At 40.7% G+C, this 20,614-nt stretch overlaps 1 protein-coding gene across 1 annotated transcript in view; it reads left to right on the top strand.

Annotated features, from left to right (window-relative positions):
* Positions 1 to 20,614, top strand: part of LOC124127008 (protein kinase C-binding protein NELL1-like) — a 126,078-nt gene that overhangs the window by 38,728 nt on the left and 66,736 nt on the right. The gene's annotated exons all lie outside the window — the stretch shown is intronic.

Here is a 20,614-nt window from a genome sequence, read left to right as displayed (position 1 = left end):
GTACCGAATTACACTTTAAAGTTTATGAAGTCTTTTAACCATCCTCTGTTTCAGGGGCGGTCGGGTAGCCTAGTGGTTAAAGCGTTCGCTCATCACGCCGAAGACCCGGGTTCGATTCCCGACATGGGTACAATGTGTGAAGCCCATTTCTGGTGTTCCCCACCATGATATTGCTGGAATATTGCTAAAAGCGGCGTAAAACCATACTCACTCACTCACTCACTCCTCTGTTTCATTACAGTAACTTAGCTGTGAACCGTATACTGTTAGAATACAAGACGCCATGGGTCTACATGGAAATGTTTTGTTCCATTGCGTGGTACGGTTAACCAATGGAATTGCAAGATTCTTAATAGATCTCGAGGTATAACATCACAAAATAATAATGTATAAAGGATATAGGTCACTTGGTTGATACATGTCATTTTATCCCAATTGCATAGACCAATGCTCATGATGTTAATCACTGGTTTGTCTGGTCCTGACCCTAATATTTGCAGACCTCTGTCATATAGCGGGAATATCGCTGAGTGCAGCGTTAAACAACAAATAACAGGCTTTACTGTCGGTATGTAGTGTTTCATGATGATGTGTATCCATGCAAACAACTTGTTTGTTTAGTTCTCTTCAACCAACTGGTGGCAGCATATGCCTTTAACATGTGTCTGAAGCTAATATTAATGCATTGTGTAGAGAGCTGGACAGGCTGCTGACAAGTGGACAGTTATAGGTCAGTGATTGGTCAGTTGGAGCTTTACCTGAGACAGATGATGCTGTAGCCAGACACCAGATGTCTGCTTCCACAGATGTTCATTGAGAGGTGTTGTCAGGACAATAGCATTTCATCTTGTATCAATAGTAGTTGTTGGGAAATAGTATGCAGATTGTCGAGGGAAACTATGCTAAATGAGGCCAATAATTTGTAGAAGTAGTATTTGGACTTCCAACAAGTAGACATTTACCACTAAACTTCAAGAATAATCAAGGATATGAAATGGTATTTATTATGGATTCCAAAGAAATAATGACAGCGTCTCGATGGGTTTAACTGTGGAATAGATTTCAGCATGGCATTGATGGATTTGAAATGAAAATAGATGGGCCTCATGATGGCATCTCGTGTTCTGTAGTGAGTATGGTTTGATACTTTGTACAACAGAAATGTGCTTTGCACATTGTACCAATGTTGGAAATCAAAATTGGGAATTCGATGTGACGAGCCAACACTTTAACCACTAGACTACCCCACCTTATATCCTATATGTATGTAGTATAAGCAATTAAGCATCCATGATACATGTGTATATGAGTCATGATATCTGTATCTTGATAAGTCATCACGTACAATTGTGTGTTATAATAACTAGGTCACAGTATGATGTGTGTCATAATACCTTGGTCACAATATGATGTGTGTTATAATACCTAGGTCACAATATGATATGTGTCATAATACCTAGTTCACAATATGTGTGTCATAATACCATAGTCACAATATGTGTGTCATAATACCTTGGTCACAATATGATGTGTGTTATAATAACTAGGTCACAATATGATGTGTAATACCTAGGTAACAATATGTGTGTCATAATACCATAGTCACAATATGTGTGTCATAATACCTAGGTCACAGTATACTGACTCTGAGCCGACCACTCGTTTCAGCCCCTTAATGCCGAGCGCCAGACAGGGAAACAACAAATACCATTTCTTACCGTCTTTTGGTAGGACGTGGCCGGGGATCGTACCCTGGACCTTCCGGAGGCAGACACTGTACCAAGGAGGCAGTGGACTAAAAGGATGATTATTAGGTCATTATGTGTGAGCTGGTTCGCTGTCATCATATCATGAGGGCCTAGATTGTTATCAACACATTAAAACACATGTATATCATGAGCAAGTGTAAGAGTGATTATTATCCTACCCTATTTTTTATCCCGGGGATGAAATTCTCTCGTGTCAGGATGATTCTTCCTAGTGAATTTGAACCCATACCAGTGTGTTTAATCCTATCCTATACTATATTCTAGAGTAAAGCTTCCCCCGGGATAATACTTAGGTAGGATATAATCCTTGCTTACACAAGCACTTCTTACAAATAAGACCTGATTTGACATATTGTGAGCAAGCATTTCAAACATATAGGTTCCTAATCCACTAATTTCCTAATCCACTGTGATACTTTCATCAATACTGGCGGATCACAACTATATGTTCTCATTGAGTGAAGACATAGCAAGGAGGTATGTGGCCTATAGTTTATTGAGGCCCGGGACTATAGAGCTGGTGTAGGTAACATGGTTATCACAGTGAGGCCTGGGACTATATGGCTGGTGTAGGTAACATGGTTATCACAGTGAGGCCTGGGACTATATGGCTGGTGTAGGTAACATGGTTATCACAGTGAGGCCTGGGACTGTAGGGCTGGTGTAGGTAGCATGGTTATCACAGTGAGGCCTGGGACTATATGGCTGGTGTAGGTAGCATGGTTATCACAGTGAGGCCTGGGACTATATGGCTGGTGTAGGTAGCATGGTTATCACAGTGAGGCCTGGGACTATATGGCTGGTGTAGGTAACATGGTTATCACAGTGAGGCCTGGGACTATATGGCTGGTGTAGGTAGCATGGTTATCACAGTGAGGCCTGGGACTATATGGCTGGTGTAGGTAGCATGGTTATCACAGTGAGGCCTGGGACTATATGGCTGGTGTAGGTAACATGGTTATCACAGTGAGGCCTGGGACTATATGGCTGGTGTAGGCAGCACGGTTATCACAGTGAGGCCTGGGACTGTAGGGCTGGTGTAGGTAGCATGGTTATCACAGTGAGGCCTGGGACTATATGGCTGGTGTAGGTAGCATGGTTATCACAGTGAGGCCTGGGACTGTAGGGCTTGTGTAGGTAGCACATTATCACAGTGAGGCCTGGGACTGTAGGGCTGGTGTAGGTAGCATGGTTATCACAGTGAGGCCTGGGACTATATGGCTGGTGTAGGTAGCACGGTTATCACAGTGAGGCCTGGGACTATATGGCTGGTGTAGGTAGCACGGTTATCACAGTGAGGCCTGGGACTGTAGGGCTGGTGTAGGTAGCATGGTTATCACAGTGAGGCCTGGGACTGTAGGGCTGGTGTAGGTAGCATGGTTATCACAGTGAGGCCTGGGACTGTAGGGCTGGTGTAGGTAGCATGGTTATCACAGTGAGGCCTGGGACTGTAGGGCTGGTGTAGGTAGCATGGTTATCACAGTGAGGCCTGGGACTGTAGGGCTGGTGTAGGCAGCACGGTTATCACAGTGAGGCCTGGGACTGTAGGGCTGGTGTAGGTAGCACGGTTATCACAGTGAAGCTGTCATTAACTGCAACAAGGAAACCTACCTTCACGTTCTTCCGCCTTCTGCTGTTCATTACCCAGCATTCCATGCTGATTAATAACGCTGTTACAAAAAAAGCCCATCTGCGCTCTGCCTAGCGGGAAGTCTCGTAAGTGCAGAAGCGGCAATGACAACATGTTATATACGAAACAGACTGGGAGATGATCTCCCATGTGCAGTGCAACAACTTTGAATGAAGAGATCTGTCAAGGAGTCATAAAAAATACATAATGTTTTATGTTACTCCTATCTACTATTGAAAGTCTATTTTCTGTGAATAATTGACAATTATAAGCTGCCATGAAGAATGGACCTACTTGTGTGATAAGAATTCTCATGTAACTATTATGATGAAGCTTAAAAACTGATTGTAAGTATTTCTTGGAAATATTTAAAGAAATACTTTGACAATTTCAGTCTGATTAATGTTTGTTTGTTTGTTGTTTAATGCCACACTCAGCAATTTTCCAGCTTTATAATGGCGGTCTGTAAATAATTGAGTCTGGACCCGTAAATCCAGTGATTGACATCACGAACATTGATCCACGCAATTTGGATACCGATGACATGCATCAACCAAGTCAGCGAGCCTGACCACCCGAGCCCGTTAGTCGCCTTTTATGATGAGCATGGTCGCCTTTTATGGCACTCAAGGGTTGTTGAAGACCTATTCTACTGTGGATCTTCACGGGTTGTCTGATTAGTGATTATGATGTGTAAGATGTCGATGGATCTAGTGGAGAGATAGTGTTATCACATACCTTGCATATACTGAAACAGTAAAATGCCATACTGTGGTGGACTGCAGATATAGTGTAGTTGCTGATGCAGGGATAAACATTCACAGTACACAGCTTGCCTGATAGCCTGAGTCAGTTTGACATTGTTAAAGTTATTCTGAGGGCTCATGGAATTTATTGATTTAAAAGAGTTTTTTTATTGGTTTGATTGTTCTAATTTCAGATTAATGGCCTACAGTTTTTTGTTCAATGATAAGAATATTACCTGCTCGGGTCACTCTTGTTAAATAATGACTATTTTACTATGAAATATGAGGTTAAGAAGTTATGGATATGCAAATTTTCAATATTTTGTAGTTATCTTATAATAATATGATGTTTGACTTAATTTATCTTGTTTATTTGTGAAATGTTTACTAACTAAGCTTTGTTTAACAATTAGCATTTTTATTCAAATGTCCAATACATAATTTCTACAACACTTGCCAATAGCTGTAAAAACAGTAGGAACCGATGTCATGTTCCATGGTAAGGTATCACATGTTAGATCAGATGTTCTTGAGACAGGGGACATCTCACGTTAAGAAAATTAAATATCGTTATTGGTTATGTTTTTGTCTACTTTGCTCATTTGAGATGATCCTCCTACCCTTATTTCTGGCTTCCTACTGCTGGGGTAGAGTAACGCTTAGTCTCTGAAAATATATATTTGGATAGAAATAACAACACTGAAATTGAAAAGGAGCCCCAGTGAGAAGGGAGATTCAGAACCAAATACACAACCAGGCAGCATATTTCTTAGTTGAGTGAGTGAGTGAGTCGGGTTTTTACATCGCTTTAATGTCAACTAAATGTTGGAGGAAAGCCCGAAGTGATGCAGGTCTCAGATATTTACCACATCGGTGAAACCCACAAGGATCTAGTGGAACCTGAAACAGCCAGTGAAAAATGTGAGACCTTCTACATTGTTGTGCATGGTACAACCACCTTTAATACCCCCATCATTCTAGGTACCCAAACTCGCCCAAAAGACAGCGATATATGGAATTTTGGTTTTGAAGTCTTACTTGACAATTCATCTCTAGACCTTTTTATATTTTCTTTTCATATTGATTACAGTATTTTATGATTGATGGCTTGGATGGTTGTGTTCAAATGAAGACAGACTCTTTGACAAAACTGCCAATTAGCAGAAACATTAAGATCACCCATTAATGGTTTATGAAACAAATCAGGTGTAATTTCCCTATTAGATTTGAGCGAAAGTGGTAATTCCCACTTTAATAGATTCACAACATGCTTTCAGTCAGGAACGTCAGATTACAGAGAGTAACTGAATCTGAATATCAATAAAAATATGTATTGCCGAGAAAGTACACATAATATGAAGAACAGTAGTGGTTGAAAACAGGCACCCAACCCACTTAACCTGGTCTTAAAAATGACAAAGAATTACAACTGGCAGGTTACCAAGGAAACCAATGATTCTCTGCATTTCAGCCCATTAAGACTTATTAGAAATGATAGATGAGTATTCACACCCTTTTAATAAGAACCTAAGAACCTCTGGCGCAGATGCACATATCTACATGTGCAGATTCTATTAAATACAGCACCATGTTCAGAGCACCTGCAGAATGCATGCAAAGGATTAACAGTAGAATATATGGCAATCACTTTGTTCCTGCCCTGCGGATAACAGGAAGTGTGTGTTGATCGACTTGGTAGATATCCAAGTCTAAATGCATTCATATATACATCTAATTTAATAAGATGTTGGTAAGGAGGAAATACCTCTGTTTCCTGTTCGTGAAAGGGAGGAAGGAGTTATGTTGAATGTGGCTGTAATGACATTTTTAGGCCTTATCGGCAGGCATTCTGAATGGTGAAAGAATGGTGGAAGGTGCAAGTGGTGTACACCTGATACTTCAAGATGTGGATTACCACTGCCATACTGTTGAAGAATTGAAGCATTCAGTATGTGGCAAATATGGCTCGGTTCACAGCACATATTCCTAGAGTTGAAATTATTGAGTTTTGAAATTTAACATATTGTTGATGTTCCAGGTGATATCTTTATTTTTTGTTTTCCGCTAGAATGGCTATGCCTTGGGTACCTGCAGTGTTCCTGTTAACCAGTAGTTACCAGTTTATACCTGTAAAATTAGGCTTGGACCGGTAATTCATGTGTCTGCCAGTCCCTGTGGAAATAAATCAAATAAAGTACCTTATAAATTTTTGTTGTTGAACAAAACATCGGTAATATTCATATGAGTACAATTTTCGAACAAAGTCAGCTTGTCTGTTACCATCTTGTCTATTTCTAGGTTAAATATCCATTTGTAGCAACCTAGTCTTGAAATATTAAGAAATAGAGAAAATTGTGACTGAAGTTGACGTGAATGACGTATAGATCTAACTATGTTACTTCAGAGATGACATCTTCACTGACATGAAGAATTAAAACCAAATAAGTTTCATATGTTTTTTCATTTGTTGAAAGTTGGGAGTGGCAAAAATTAGGGGGGACTGGTAATTCTTAGAGTTGCCAGTCCACAAGGACTGGCAGTTTCAAAAGCCAGCGGGATCACTGACCTGTGCATAATCCTATTGTCTGGAGTTGGCAAACCATCATCCATGTCATCATATCCCGAACATGTGGGGCCGCTTTGTATCAAAAGACGTTAAAAGATGGTACTTGTTGTTACCCTGCCTGGCACTTGGCATTAAGGGGCTAAAACAAGGACTGGCCAGCTCGGAGTCAGTATACTGTGTCTGAGTGGGGTATTCATATTAAACTGTGGCATTGTATCTCAGTGTGCTAGCACTTATAATAAATCAGTCCCGACTAGTACAAACAGCCACACAAACACACAAACACACGTGCATACACAATCCTATAGAAGTGCAATAATCGTGGACGTGATGTTAAACACCATTTCACCTCACCTCACCTAACATGCAGTGTTACTCATGATGTCAATCACTGGTTTTTCTGTCGCAAGAGGGGACTAACAAGGTGGTCAGATTCATTGACTTGGTTGATGCATGTCATCGTATCCCAATTGCGCGGATCGATGCTCATGACGTCAATTATTGGACCGTGTGATGTAGCTGGAATATTGTAGTGTGGAGTTAAACGACAAACAACCAAACACTGCTTTGTCAGGTTCAAACTAAACTTTTGACAGGACGCTGTCTAGTGACTAGAATATTGCTGAATGGTATTAAACAACAAACCAACAAACAAAGAAACATATAAGTGGAATCCCACCAACACATTTGTCCAGTATGATAGTATTGATATAATGTTTCTCAGTAAATGGAATAGTTCAAATGGGAAGTTGGCAGAGCAGTTCCTCTTTGTATGGAGTATCCAGCTGCCACGTATATTGACCTGCTTACTAAAATGAATCTGACTTCAATTATTAAAAGGTGCTGATTCTGATTTAAAATATTCTTATTATGAACATCTATGTGTTTGTACTTTTGGTCAAACATTTATTTCAAAAGTTGTTTGTAAATACCCTCAAATCAACCTTGCAATAGCGCTCGGCAGTATTCTAGCGATATGATGGGTGTGTGTAAATAATTGTGTTTGGACCAAATAATGCAGTGATTGACATCATGAGCATTGATCGATGCAATTGGGAGGAAAATGACATGAGTCAACAAAGTCCGCGAGACTGACCTTGGGCCTCGGTGAGTTACCTCTTACGACAAGCATGGGTCGCTGAGAGCAAGTCGAACACGGCTCTTCATGGGGGATCAAGCAAAGTAATGGTCTAACCTTATTTGACCAATTATTTGACTCCTTTGGGAATATTTTTGAAATAGCCAGAGTTGAATGTTTTTGTCCTGTATATACAGACCAGAAGAATTAAACATTTATGAACCAACAGAGTTTCCAGACATCCAGTCTCCTCATCACTTGGACAATCTCATTGCTTGTATAGATTTAAAAGTCTTGGAATGTAGACGAATATGAATATTTGATTTTCCTACTTAAACTTAAGCTGTACGGGATTGTGTTACACATGATGAAATCTAAGAAATGGAAGAAGGTGAGGTGAAAGTGTGTTGAGTGCCCAGGGGATGGGAGGCGATCACAGTGTCACATCCTTTGATGAAGAGTACAACTTAAGGATGCCTCCACCTATAATTTATTAGCCATCTTTTTTATTGCAGGATCAGACATGTGTAGGGACCATGTAGTTAGGCCTTAAAGCAGCAGTGAATAGTTGTCTTTTGTAATTCCTGGACAATATTTTTTAATGCAAGTATACACAGATATTATTCCTTCAGATATACCAAGGGGACCAGAGGTTAGAATAGGTCATGAGAGCTAGCAAGGCAACTGTATTGGATAGGAGGGTGAAGGCAACTAATGGGATTGGTTGGTCAGGCTCGCTGACTGGGTTGATGCATGTCATCATATCCCAATTGCCTGGATCAATGCTCATGGTGTCAATCACTGGTTTGTCTGGTCCTGACTCGATTATTTACAGACCGCCATTATATTGGTGAAATATTGCTGAGTGCTAAACAAACAAACAAGGAGGGTGAAGCTGAGTTGTCTGATTGCAGCACTAAACAACATTGCCCGGTGTACTTTTGTGCCCGGTCTTTACCCCCTTGTTTGCCAGTTTCCAACTTGTGCTACAGTGCAATTAATGAAATAAGAGGTCTAGTACAGTCATGTTTGTAAAGCAGGATAGTGAACAGAGTCTGTTTGAACCTTGGATGAGTGACCGCATTTCTGAGAGTTTCTAGGGGCGGCAGGGTAGCCCAGTGGTTAAAGCGTTCGCTCGTCACGCCAAAGACCCGGGTGAGATTCCCGACATGGGTACAATGTGTGAAGCCCATTTCAGGTGTCCCCCGCCGTGATATTGCTGGAATATTGCTAAAAGCGGCGTAAAACCATACTCACTCACTCACTGACTGAGAGTTTCTAGGGCTTCGGTCCGGCATGGTTTGAAATGTGCCTCTGTTCACCCAGCGGTTATGGACTGGGTACCCGGTAGGATGAGATGGCAATGTGGTTGTTATCCTTCTAGCGCCTAACAGGTAGCTTGGGTTGTATACTCTCCAGGGAGCTGAGAATAATTCTTGAATGCATACTGATCCAGTGACCGGGGTAAAAATAGTGCTTTGAGCATGCCCCTGAGTGGTGTGGAAATATCCACTATATAATAGTATAGTTTTAGCTTTGTTCAAACATATATAAGTCAGAAAGAAATATCCAATATAAATGGCCTGTTGTTATTATCATCATCATCATCATCATCATCATCATCATCATCATCATTTTGGCGGCTGAATAGATCGAGTGGTCAGGCCCGTGACTTGGTTGATTGCGTAATCATTGTACCCCGACAGCATAGGACATTGCTCATAATATCAATTGGTTTTCTGGTCCAGATTGTATGTTTACAGGCTACCCAGAATATAGCTGGAATAATGCTGACTGTGGCATTACCGGTAAATAACAAACACAGAAAAAAAGGTTGACCTTGTTCTTGTTCCTGCATGGCACTTGGCAAATGGTCATCAATCAAACATGACCAGAGGTCATCAAATAATGCTCCCCCAGTTTTAGTGGACTTTTATGATAGGGTTGCTGTACTGATACATGTGTTCTGTTCACATCATAAATCAAGATTGTCTCTCCTGAAGTAAACAGACCTACCTGGTGGTAGATAGATACAATGATATGTAATGATATATGCTCCACAAATAAACAAGCAGCACCAGTTTTTATTCAATGAAATGAGAGTTTAGGCAGACACCATGTGGCTTTCCCATGCTTTGTTGGTATTACCCATTCGGTAATATGCAGTTGAACCCTTCTTATACTAATGGTACTGTTCTCAGTGGAATCTCATGTTCAAGATGATTTCACTAATGGATTGGTTCTTTATGCAGAGTTAATTCAGAGGACACAAACAGTTTATTGTTCTGTGGGGACCTTAGGACTCTGTTGGGACCACGGGACTCCTTGGGGACCTTGGGACTCTGTTGGGACCACGGGACTCCTTGGGGACCTAGAGACTGTTGGGACCAGGGGACTCCTTAGGGACCTTAGGACTCTGTTGGGACCAAAGGACTCTTTGGGGACCTTGGGACTCTGTTGGGACCAGGGGAGTCCTTGGGGACCTTGGGACCATGGGACTCCTTGGGGACCTTGGGACTCTGTTTGGACCAGGGGACTCCTTAGGGACCTTGAGACTGTTGGGACCATGGGACTCCTTGGGGACCTTGGGACTCTGTTGGGACCAGGGGACTCCTTAGGGACCTTGAGACTGTTGGGACCACATGACTCCTTGGGGACCTTGGGACTCTGTTGGGACCAGGGGACTCCTTGGGGACCTTGGGACTCTGTTGGGACCACATGACTCCTTGGGGACCTTGGGACTTTGTTGGGACCAGGGGACTCCTTGGGGACCTTGGGACTCTGTTGGGACCAGGGGACCTTGGGACTCTGTTGGGACCATGGGACTCCTTGGGGACCTTGGGACTCTGTTGGGACCAGGGGACTCCTTGGGGACCTTGGGACTCTGTTGGGACCAGGGGACTCCTTGGGGACCTTGGGACTCTGTTGGACCAGGGTACTCCTTGGGGACCTTGGGACTCTGTTTGGTCCACATGACTCTTTGGGACTCTGTTGGGACCAGGGGAGTCCTTGGGGACCTTGGGACTCTGTTGGGACCAGGGGAGTCCTTGGGGACCTTGGGACTCTGTTGGGACCAGGGGACCTTGGGACTCTGTTGGGACCAGGGGACCTTGGGACTCTGTTGGGACCAGGGGAGTCCTTGGGGACCTTGGCACTCTGTTTGGACCACGGTACTCCTTGGGGACCTTGGGACTCTGTTGGGACCAGGGGACCTTGGGACTCAGTTGGGACCAGGGGACTCGTTGGGGACCTTGGGACTCTGTTGGGACCAGGGGACCTTGGGACTCAGTTGGGACCAGGGGAGTCCTTAGGGACCTTGGGACTCTGTTGGGAGCTTTTTCCATGTCTTGGAGCCAACAAGATCTAGACGTTGTAATTAGTGAGAGATTGTTTTTGTGAAATAATAATTATCATTAACTGGTACAGAGATATACATTGAGGTTGAGGTTCCCAAACAGTGCAGTTATTGAGTCCTAGGACTGGGACTATGAATAAGTGTTTGGTGTGACAGTTATTAAAGGAAACATTTAAGGTCAGAATAAATATTTTTTACTTTGTGTGCAATAAGGACACTTGTATTGAGAAGTAAAAATTGCAATTCACGATGCATCGTCCCACTACTTTTATTGACATAATTCCTTCACACTTGTTAGAACAGCATATCGACCCAAGCCAAGTCCCCTCAGTGCATGTTACCAGAAATACGGTGGTAACACTGAAAATAATGATTGTGTACCCATAAAAGGGAACAGAAATCAGACTGTAGGTGTGACCAGCAAGCACCTCTACCATTGGACTACTCACAGATCTATTGAAGTAACGATATATTGTGCGTGTTCGGAAGTAAAATTCAGACATAATACACAAATTGTTATTCATCAACAAAATCAGCTCAATGCAGATTTTCCGATACGATTGTCGACTCTATTACAGTTTGTGTAAAGTTTCTCCTGGTAACAGCCGTGTATATATAAGCCACATGAGACCCAGGGTATAATTGCTGTAATCAGTGATAACTTGCATGTATATTTGTTATATGGGACATTGGAAAGCTATCTTCCCACTACATGACTTGGGGGGGAAAAAGATACAAATGACTTGGGAGCAGCCCAAAGCAAATTTGGAACAGTATTTTTGGCACGTGATGTATCTTTTGAAGACATATTTCTTGCTCTGCACTATATAGTTCCATGTTGAATTTATCGCAGTTGAATAGATACGAAGTTTCAGGTTTCTCAAAGATTCTGATTGGCTCGGCTTGATAAATGTTTTTATATGTATTGGATTTCAAAATATTGAAAAAGATGAAAGACAATTAAAAGGTACATTTGTTGGTTTTTTAATGTTTTGTCAGCATTTATTTCATGTATTGAGAGGAATGAGAAGTGACTGTTTTGAGAGGTGTATCATTAAGCCAAATGGGATCATGTTTGTTAAGTGAAAAAATAAGCCAGGCCTAATGTTTATCTTATGTTTTGTGGGGCTGTTATTGGAGAGCAGCAGCGGGAGATAAAAAATAGTTTCCTTCCCATCAACAAGATTCCTTTTATTAGTGAAAAATGCTTATTTTTTGCATGTTTTATGATACATGTGTTGTTTTTTAAAAACTGGGTTGCAGGGATATGTAAAAAAAACACTTTGACGTGATTCTTAATAGACACAGAGTAAATTGTTTTTGAGAACATATCTGTAGCCTAGAACATACACTTATTGTTCAGAATAAGGTTTAAGGCAAAGGATTGAAAGTTGGATAAGGGATTGGATATGAGTAGACTTCTGGTTTAGGGTATAGTTGTGGTAGAGGTTGAAGAAAGAAATGGGATAAGGTAGATGTTTTTGATTGGGCTTGGGATAAGATGTATGTAAAGGTAAAGGGTTAATGTTGAGGTTGAGGTTTGTGTTGTAGCTACAGAGATTAGGGGTTAAGGAATTGGATCATCTGGATTTGTGGGTTGATATTAATGGTGCAAGATGAAAGTTGTACTTTATTTCTGTCTTCAGTTTTATGTTGAAATGCAGGACATTAATTATCTTGCTGTGTACAAGATACCAAGAGTTAAACAAAATGCCACTCCCAGCATGAGTAAAACAAATTCATTTAAATAATGACATTAGATTCCTTGTCTACATGTGATGAACCTGGGACTGGTTGCATCTGATACTTGGGATGTTGGTAAGAAACAAAATACAAGATGGCACTGTGTGGAGTTTGGGGAATTCTGTGTGCACACAACATTTGTAAAATGAAAAGTATGTATGCAGCACTCTGATTGGATGACGTATGTTGTTACAGGGGAAGGACAGAATTCGAAGCATGAAAATATTTTATCTATTTTGTAGGAATAATATTCTTGAGTAGTATTTTATTCTGAAATTATGAAGAAAGTGGCATGGCACCACATGCCTATTTGACATATTTTAAAAACTCTTTTTTCAATAGATCTCCTTGCGTTAAGGCTGTTGTTATCGCAAGTTTGTTGGCTGAGATTGAAGATTAAGGCTGTGGTTATCGCAAGTTTGTTGGCTGAGATTAAAGATTAAGGCTGTGGTTGTGCCAAGTTTGTTGGCTGAGGTTAAGGGTTAGGGCTGTGATTGTTGGCTGTGATTAAGGGTTGGGGCTGTGGTTATGCTGAGGTTGTGGGCTGAGGTTAAGGGTTAGGGCTGTGGTTATGCTGAGGATATTAGCTGAGGTTAAGGGTAAAGACTGTGGGTATCCCAAATTTGTTAGCTGAGGTTAAGGGTGAAGGCTGCGGGTATCCCAAGTTTGTTAGCTGAGGTTAAGGGTGAAGGCTGCGGGTATCCCAAGTTTGTTAGCTGAGGTTAAGGGTGAAGGCTGCAGGTATCCCAAGTTTGTTAGCTGAGGTTAAGGGTGAAGGCTGCGGGTGTCCCAAGTTTGTTAGCTGAGGTTAAGGGTGAAGGCTGTGGGTATCCCAAGTTTGTTAGCTGAGGTTAAGGGTGAAGGCTGTGGGTATCCCAAGTTTGTTAGCTGAGGTTAAGGGTGAAGGCTGTGGGTATCCCAAGTTTGTTAACTGAGTTAAGGGTGAAGGCTGTGGGTATCCCAAGTTTGTTAACTGAGGTTAAGGGTGAAGGCTGTGGGTATCCCAAGTTTGTTAACTGAGGTTAAGGGTAAAGGCTGCGGGTATCCCAAGTTTGTTAGCTGAGGTTAAGGGTAAAGGCTGTGGTTCGGCTGCTGTAACTGGCAACCAACAGCCAGTAAAGATGTATTGAGGGAGAGGTTATGAGCAGGGATTAACAGTGAAGGATTTCAGACAGAGACTAGGATCAGGTCATCAAGGGCAAATGGCACATTAAATCCATTTACCTTGAATTTAACTTTCAAAACAAATTTGTCTAAGTGAGTCAAATCTGAAAAAATTCAAACTGTTCCATGATGCCATTGGAACACGTCCAGACATGAACCGGATGTGTTAACCTCGACAGTGTATCTCTGTAATCCCAGTCGTAGTTCAATCAGGGCAAGAGCTTAGCAAATGTCCAGAAATATTTTCACATTTCGTAATAGGCTGAGCTGTTGTTTTATATTAAGCCAGTAGTCATCTCGTGTCTGTGTGCGTACATCCTCGCCAGCGTGGTCCTGTGTTTGTCTGTTGACTCAGCAGTGGTGATGCAACACACTGCACTGCAGCAGACATTTCCTTACAATTATGTGGCCATTATCTTGCTGTGTTCCTGGCTACTCTTCACAGCGCTGTCCCAAACTTGCACATCTATTGCGTCTTCCTCATCACCACTGCGCAACAGCGTCGACGAGTCAGTGGCTGGGACATCTGTAGATAGTTTTTCCTGCTGTGATTGGGTTTAATGTTTATGTGCTGGGTCTGGAATGTTAAAAAACAAAAGAATCTATCATTTATCATGCTGTTCACAATTATTTTTGGAGTTATTTAGCACCTTTAGTTTGAAATTTCTATCTGATTTTGATCACTTTAATGCAAAACATATATATTTAAACTCAAAAGATAGCTTGAATGTTGTTTTATGCCACTGTCTGACATTATGCCGCTATGTCAAAGGCGCCTGTAAATAGTGCCGACCCCATACTAGTGGGTGATAGCATGAGCACCAATTCACGCTGTCGGGTATTATGGTGCATGTTTTTGTTCAGTGCATTTTATTGTCCCCAGCCATGAAGTGGGGTTGGGAATATAGGAATGGAGTTTGTACGTTCGTCTGTCCATCTGTCTGCTTCCTGCTTCTCACTGGAGACAAATTTCTCAAAAACAATTTAAATTGAGAAATGAAATTTAACACATGAATGTTACTGGTCATGGTACTCAAATGAGTTTGAAAATTGGTAAATTATTTTTTACAGGCCCTTGCTCCATGTTTTTCAACTTTTAACTGGAATATTGTTCAAAGTGATGTTAAACTTAACTCTCTCACTCACTCACTCATGGTGGGGGATAGTGATAATGCTGTTTTCTTGCTCTAAGGTACTTTGGTGCTGTATTTTCTTCAACATTCAACACTGCACACTCTACCTTAAGCATGTCACAGATGGCAAGTCAATATTAAGATTAATAATTTACATATTGAGCTAAAATTAACATTTACAACCAATAAACCAAGATATTTTCTCCATTAATCATTTCTCTTCAGGTAAAACTTGTTACACATAAAATAAAACTGATCTGACTCAATTACATTATATTTTTTTATACTGAGTGCCATCTTGATATTGATTTGATTAGCTCCTTCACATTGGATTAGTTGTTTGTTGTTTAACTCTGCACACAACAATATCAGCGACATAATGGTGGTCTGTAAATAATCAAGTCAGGACCAGACAAACAACTAATTGACATCACGAACATCGATCCTTACAACTGAGACACGATGACATGAACCAAGTTCCTTACTAACCACTGAATCCATTCTGTCCCCTCTTACTATAATCATAAGATGCTGGGAGCGGCGGTCGGGTAGCCTAGTGGTTAAAGCGTTCGCTCGTCACGCCGAAGACCCGGGTTCGAATCCTGACATGGGTACAATGTGTGGAGCCCATTTCTGGTGTCCCCCGCAGTGATATTGCTGGAATATTGCTAAAAGCGGCGTAAAACCCAACTCTCTTACTCACTCATAAGATGCTGGAACCTATGTTCTCACCCACAAATCACACAGGTCTTACTATTGAAGGGCTGTTGGGTAGTAGTGCTGGGAGGGATAACCCGGGTACTCCGGTCGGGTGAGTAGGACCCTAGTACCTTAAGGACTACCCAGACCTCGGGTTTTGTCACATGATATACTGTATTAACTCCATTAGTGTTACACTACAAGTCACTAATGTTCTCATTTCTTTCTGACTAATGCACACATTCCTTCTGACATTAGTATGTTTGAATAAAGACAAAACTTAGTCAACTTCAGTGTGTGATCACATCATGTTATAACCAGGGCTCCAGTAACACAATTCCCAGTCGGATATTTTGTACCTTACCAGTGTTTGAAGTAGGCGCCTGCTGTAGGCCCGTGGCAGGTAGATCTCATGTTATACCTGTAATTTCTAATTTGTATGGGTCAATTTGACCTGCAGTAAATTTATGTGTCGATTTATTTGTCAGAATGACCTGCGTTTTTTGTCAAATGTGGGGCTGAAGAATTTAGTCAGGGCCTGCAGCTTCTAAAGTATGTGGGTCGTGAGGGCAGCTTGGACATAATATTTGTATATTTTAAACAGTGTACCCAACTCATGAGCCCTACGGCGGGTACCTTGGTAGGACTGGGGTGGGTTATCTGGGTGGTAAATTTGGACTCCTCCCAGCCTTATAAGGAAGTAGATAGTCTGCCTCACAGTCCTTGAACCATATTATTTTCTGTAACGCAAATGCCCGAAATGAAGCAAGTCTAGATTTTCCTCAAGTTCAGGGCTCCATTTAAAGGGAGTTATTTGTTTTTATCAAAATTATATATAAGCATTAGTCATCATCAAACACTCATATGTGTGGAGCCCATTTCTTTCTTTCACTGCCATGATATGGCTGGCATATTGTTAAAAATCTTAATGGCTTACTCCATTAAGTTTAACATTGGGACCACCGACTGTGGGTAGAGGACATAGCTTTCACAATTGCTAATGAACAAAATAATTATTGTGTTTATTTAGACATGTGATATGCATTGCCTCGTCACATTTTTAACCCTGTACATAATTTTTAACCCTTTACATTAATTTCCTTCTTGAATCACCATGACTAAACATTTTCAACCTTCCATCGTTTGTTTCAATATAAAACCATGCATAAAAACTAGCATGTATTTGGAGCCACCCATGTTTTCCCATAAAGCACCTTGGTAATAATCAACTGTATATGACAGTAATTAGCACATTGGCACAGTGCCTAATGAAGCTTAATTAACGCATGTGTTATTAGCCACACCTTGTTAACGAGCTAGATGCTTGTGAGGTGGCCATTACCACACCTGGCTAACCATCAGGATTGGGAGCTGATTGGACAGGAATCTTTTTGAATGTTGGAGAAAATAATAAGGAGGAGAATGATAATGAGCATAACAGTATAAGTTGCATTACTATACACAATAAATTGATGATGATGATGATGATTATTATTATCATTATTAAAGGTGAGGTGGGATGCACTTTAGTTTTATGCAATGTTTTTTAACAAACATTTTAAGGCATCAGTGTTAACTGATGCTGGATGTGATTTTCATGAGGTATGAATGTTTGATAGGACTACAGATTTGGTGTATTTCACCAAGTAAAGAAACAAGGGAATGTATACAGCAAATTGCTTCATTTGTAGGTACTTTGGGGCAATAAAATGGTATGAGGTCGGTGTCTGATAGTGAGGTTGGCAGGTTAATTTATTACGACCTAATATGGAAAACATTTTGCCATACACAAGTATTTTACAAGGGCACGATTGGCTGAGTGAGCTTAGGCGCCACAATGTGTTATGCAGAGTTACATCCCTTAAACATGCAAGTATCCCCTATTCATTGGTTTGAATCCCAGATTAGCCCTTATTATGATCCTTGGGCTCTCAGCTCTATACCCATGCTTGTTGGTTTCACAGTCGTTGTATGGCAGGTTATGGTGTGGACGCACAAAGCTGAAGGTTTTCATGGTTTTTAAACTGTTGGATGTTGTGTCTGTAGAAGACAACCTGTGGTTTTTAATCCCCGTTGGAATGTGGTGAATTTGTTTTTGAGTTGGTCATTATGTGTTGCTTACTTCCTCATGTTTATTCATCGTCTGTTGGTTAAACAGGGTACCTCCACAAGGTGAGGACACTCACCAGTGTTCTGCTCTAGATGTGGAGGGAGGCCTTCAGGTCTTAATAAATGCAGGTATTTCTTGGCTATGATGGAAATATTCCTGGAATTGATACAATAGTGTTATATTGTTTAATTATTTTAAGGGATATCTTGAAGTTTTTATATGTGGATTTTTCATAGTATTTTAAAGCTTGTGTAAGATTTGCTTAAAGTGTTTAAGTTTTTAATCATACAGTATTTAATGATTTTCATCTATCTGGCAATTTTGTAACTTGTTTTATCATATACGGTTGTTTCTGTATGTAGGAAGGTCATCGATGGTTTGTTTGTCTGTATTGAAGGCCATTGATGGTGGTGTTCATCTGTAGTTAAGGCCATTGATGGTGTTTTTCTGTAGTGAAGGCCATTGATGGTGTTGTTTATCTGTAGTGAAGGCCATTGATAGTGTTCATCTGTAGTGAAGGCCATTGACGGTGTTTATCTGTAGTGAAGGCCATTGATGATGGTGTTTGTAGTGAAGGCCATTGATGATTTTGATCTGTAGTGAAGGCCATTGATGGTATTGTTTGTAGTAAAGGCCATTGATGTTGTTGTTTATAGTGAAGGCCATTGATGGTGTTGTTCATGTGTATTGAAGGCCATTGATGCTGTCTGTCTTAGAGTTAAGCCATGGATGGCACTTAGGTCATCATGTTGACATTTAATTATAAATAAACAGAAACCATTGTAGGCTTCCATATTTTTTTACAACTATGTTATAATAAAGAGCCATACTGTGCACAATAGGACCAGCAGCCAGATGGCCCTGACTTTTGACAAGGAGATATAAAGATAATCACTTGTGTTTCTTGATCAGTATCAACGTGTTTCCCATAATGCCGAGGCCCACCTTTATCAGTCATTACTGTGTCCATTGAGGTGGCACCTTAGAACCTGATATTCCCAACTAACATGTTGTCCTTTGTTTGATCAGAATGCCTTGGAATCTTGTCTTGGTTGGAAACAACCTGCGTGGGAGGTTCTCCCCCTGTCACATGACCAGAACACTGCCCCCTGGTGATAACTTTTGTCAATCAGTCAATGTCAAGGTGTGTCTACCCTCGTGGAGTTCATTCATATTCATCTGCTGAATGAATGTCATGCTCTGGTGACTGGGGCGTGATTTAGCCAGTCACTTTGTTGTTTTTGTTCTTGGTCATTGACAAGTACCAGGACTTACCTCTAGGTGTGTTTATAAATAATGAAAACACATTCTTGTGTTTTTTTACTTATGTCAAGAATTCATTTGTTTTCAGTCAAGGGACATATTTGACATTTCAGCTTTTGACTTACCGGTACATGTTTCTTCTTTGAAGGTTTAAAAAATACATGACATGTATATATAAATAGCACTATGATTTGGTATTTGAATGGGACTTTTGTATTCAAATCTGATAATGTCTTGTCTTTGGCACTTTTTAGAACAAGTAAGGAATTTAATATGTTTTCAAGAATTCCCTGCCCCCTGAGATCCTCTTTCAGTGGCTAGTTTTCCCAGGACTAATATTCTAAAGAGAACATTTCTCATGAGAGCCTCTTCATGAATTGCTCGGTACTGATGCTGCATTGTAATATGTACACTCGTGTCCCTTGTATCCCTGTTCAACTAACATGGATGGAGAAAAATCAGGCTTCAAATTATTATTCATTTAGCAGTCTTTATGTTGACAGGATGTGTGCCAGATTGTGCCCCTGGGGATGGTTTGATTAATTGTTTGCTGCAAGTAGCAGTTTCAAGCAAAAACTTTGTTAAAGTGTTGAACACAAGTTTTTCACGTTTAATAATATGTTTTGTTCAAATTGTGATAGGTCATTTTTGATGTGACAAATAACAATGAATTTTTTTGTCACAAATATATCCTTTGTACCTATATCTGTTAATAAAAAAATGCTTGTGAGAGTTTTTGGAATATCTTGACATACCAAGATCAAATGTACATAAATGAAAGCTTTTTTGTTGAAATATATTTAATTGCTTATTTTGTTAAGAATTGTACATGAGGATAAATATCCTCTGAGGATTACATTTATATTTTTACAGGTTTTCTTTCTATTCTTTTGAGGATATGTAATATCAAATATCTCTTTTCAAGTTGATCATTTCCATTATTGATAAATTAGAAGAATTCAAAGGCATATTATGTTTTTTGGAAGGAAGCAAACAAATAAACTGCATCTCTAGATGGACATATGTTTCTTATTAGGATGTTAGCAATGGCGTGGGGGCTCGCTGAGGCTCATTCACATCTCGACACATGGACAGAGGAATGAGGAAACACAGTCAATGCTGCTCATTCACGGAATATGAGTTCCCGCCCTGCCTTCACTATGGTCTAAGCATCTGAATCCAGCCCAACTCAAGTACAGTGCTAGTGTCGTCCCAGTGATGTATTTCCCACCGGAATTTGTAGAACTTGATGTTTCGTCAGGGTTATATTAAGTAGCTGTATGGGGAATGTTTCCAGTAATCCACACCAGCCTTGACCGATTGATATTGTAAAATAAACAGCCAAGAAAAAACAAATG

This window comes from Haliotis rufescens, unplaced genomic scaffold (genome assembly GCF_023055435.1).
Source record: "Haliotis rufescens isolate VD_foot unplaced genomic scaffold, xgHalRufe1.0.p SCAF_5, whole genome shotgun sequence".
NCBI classification, from domain to species: Eukaryota; Metazoa; Mollusca; class Gastropoda; order Lepetellida; family Haliotidae; genus Haliotis; species Haliotis rufescens.
Note: the sequence above shows the minus strand (reverse complement) of the source record. Positions and strands in the feature narration are given on the sequence as shown.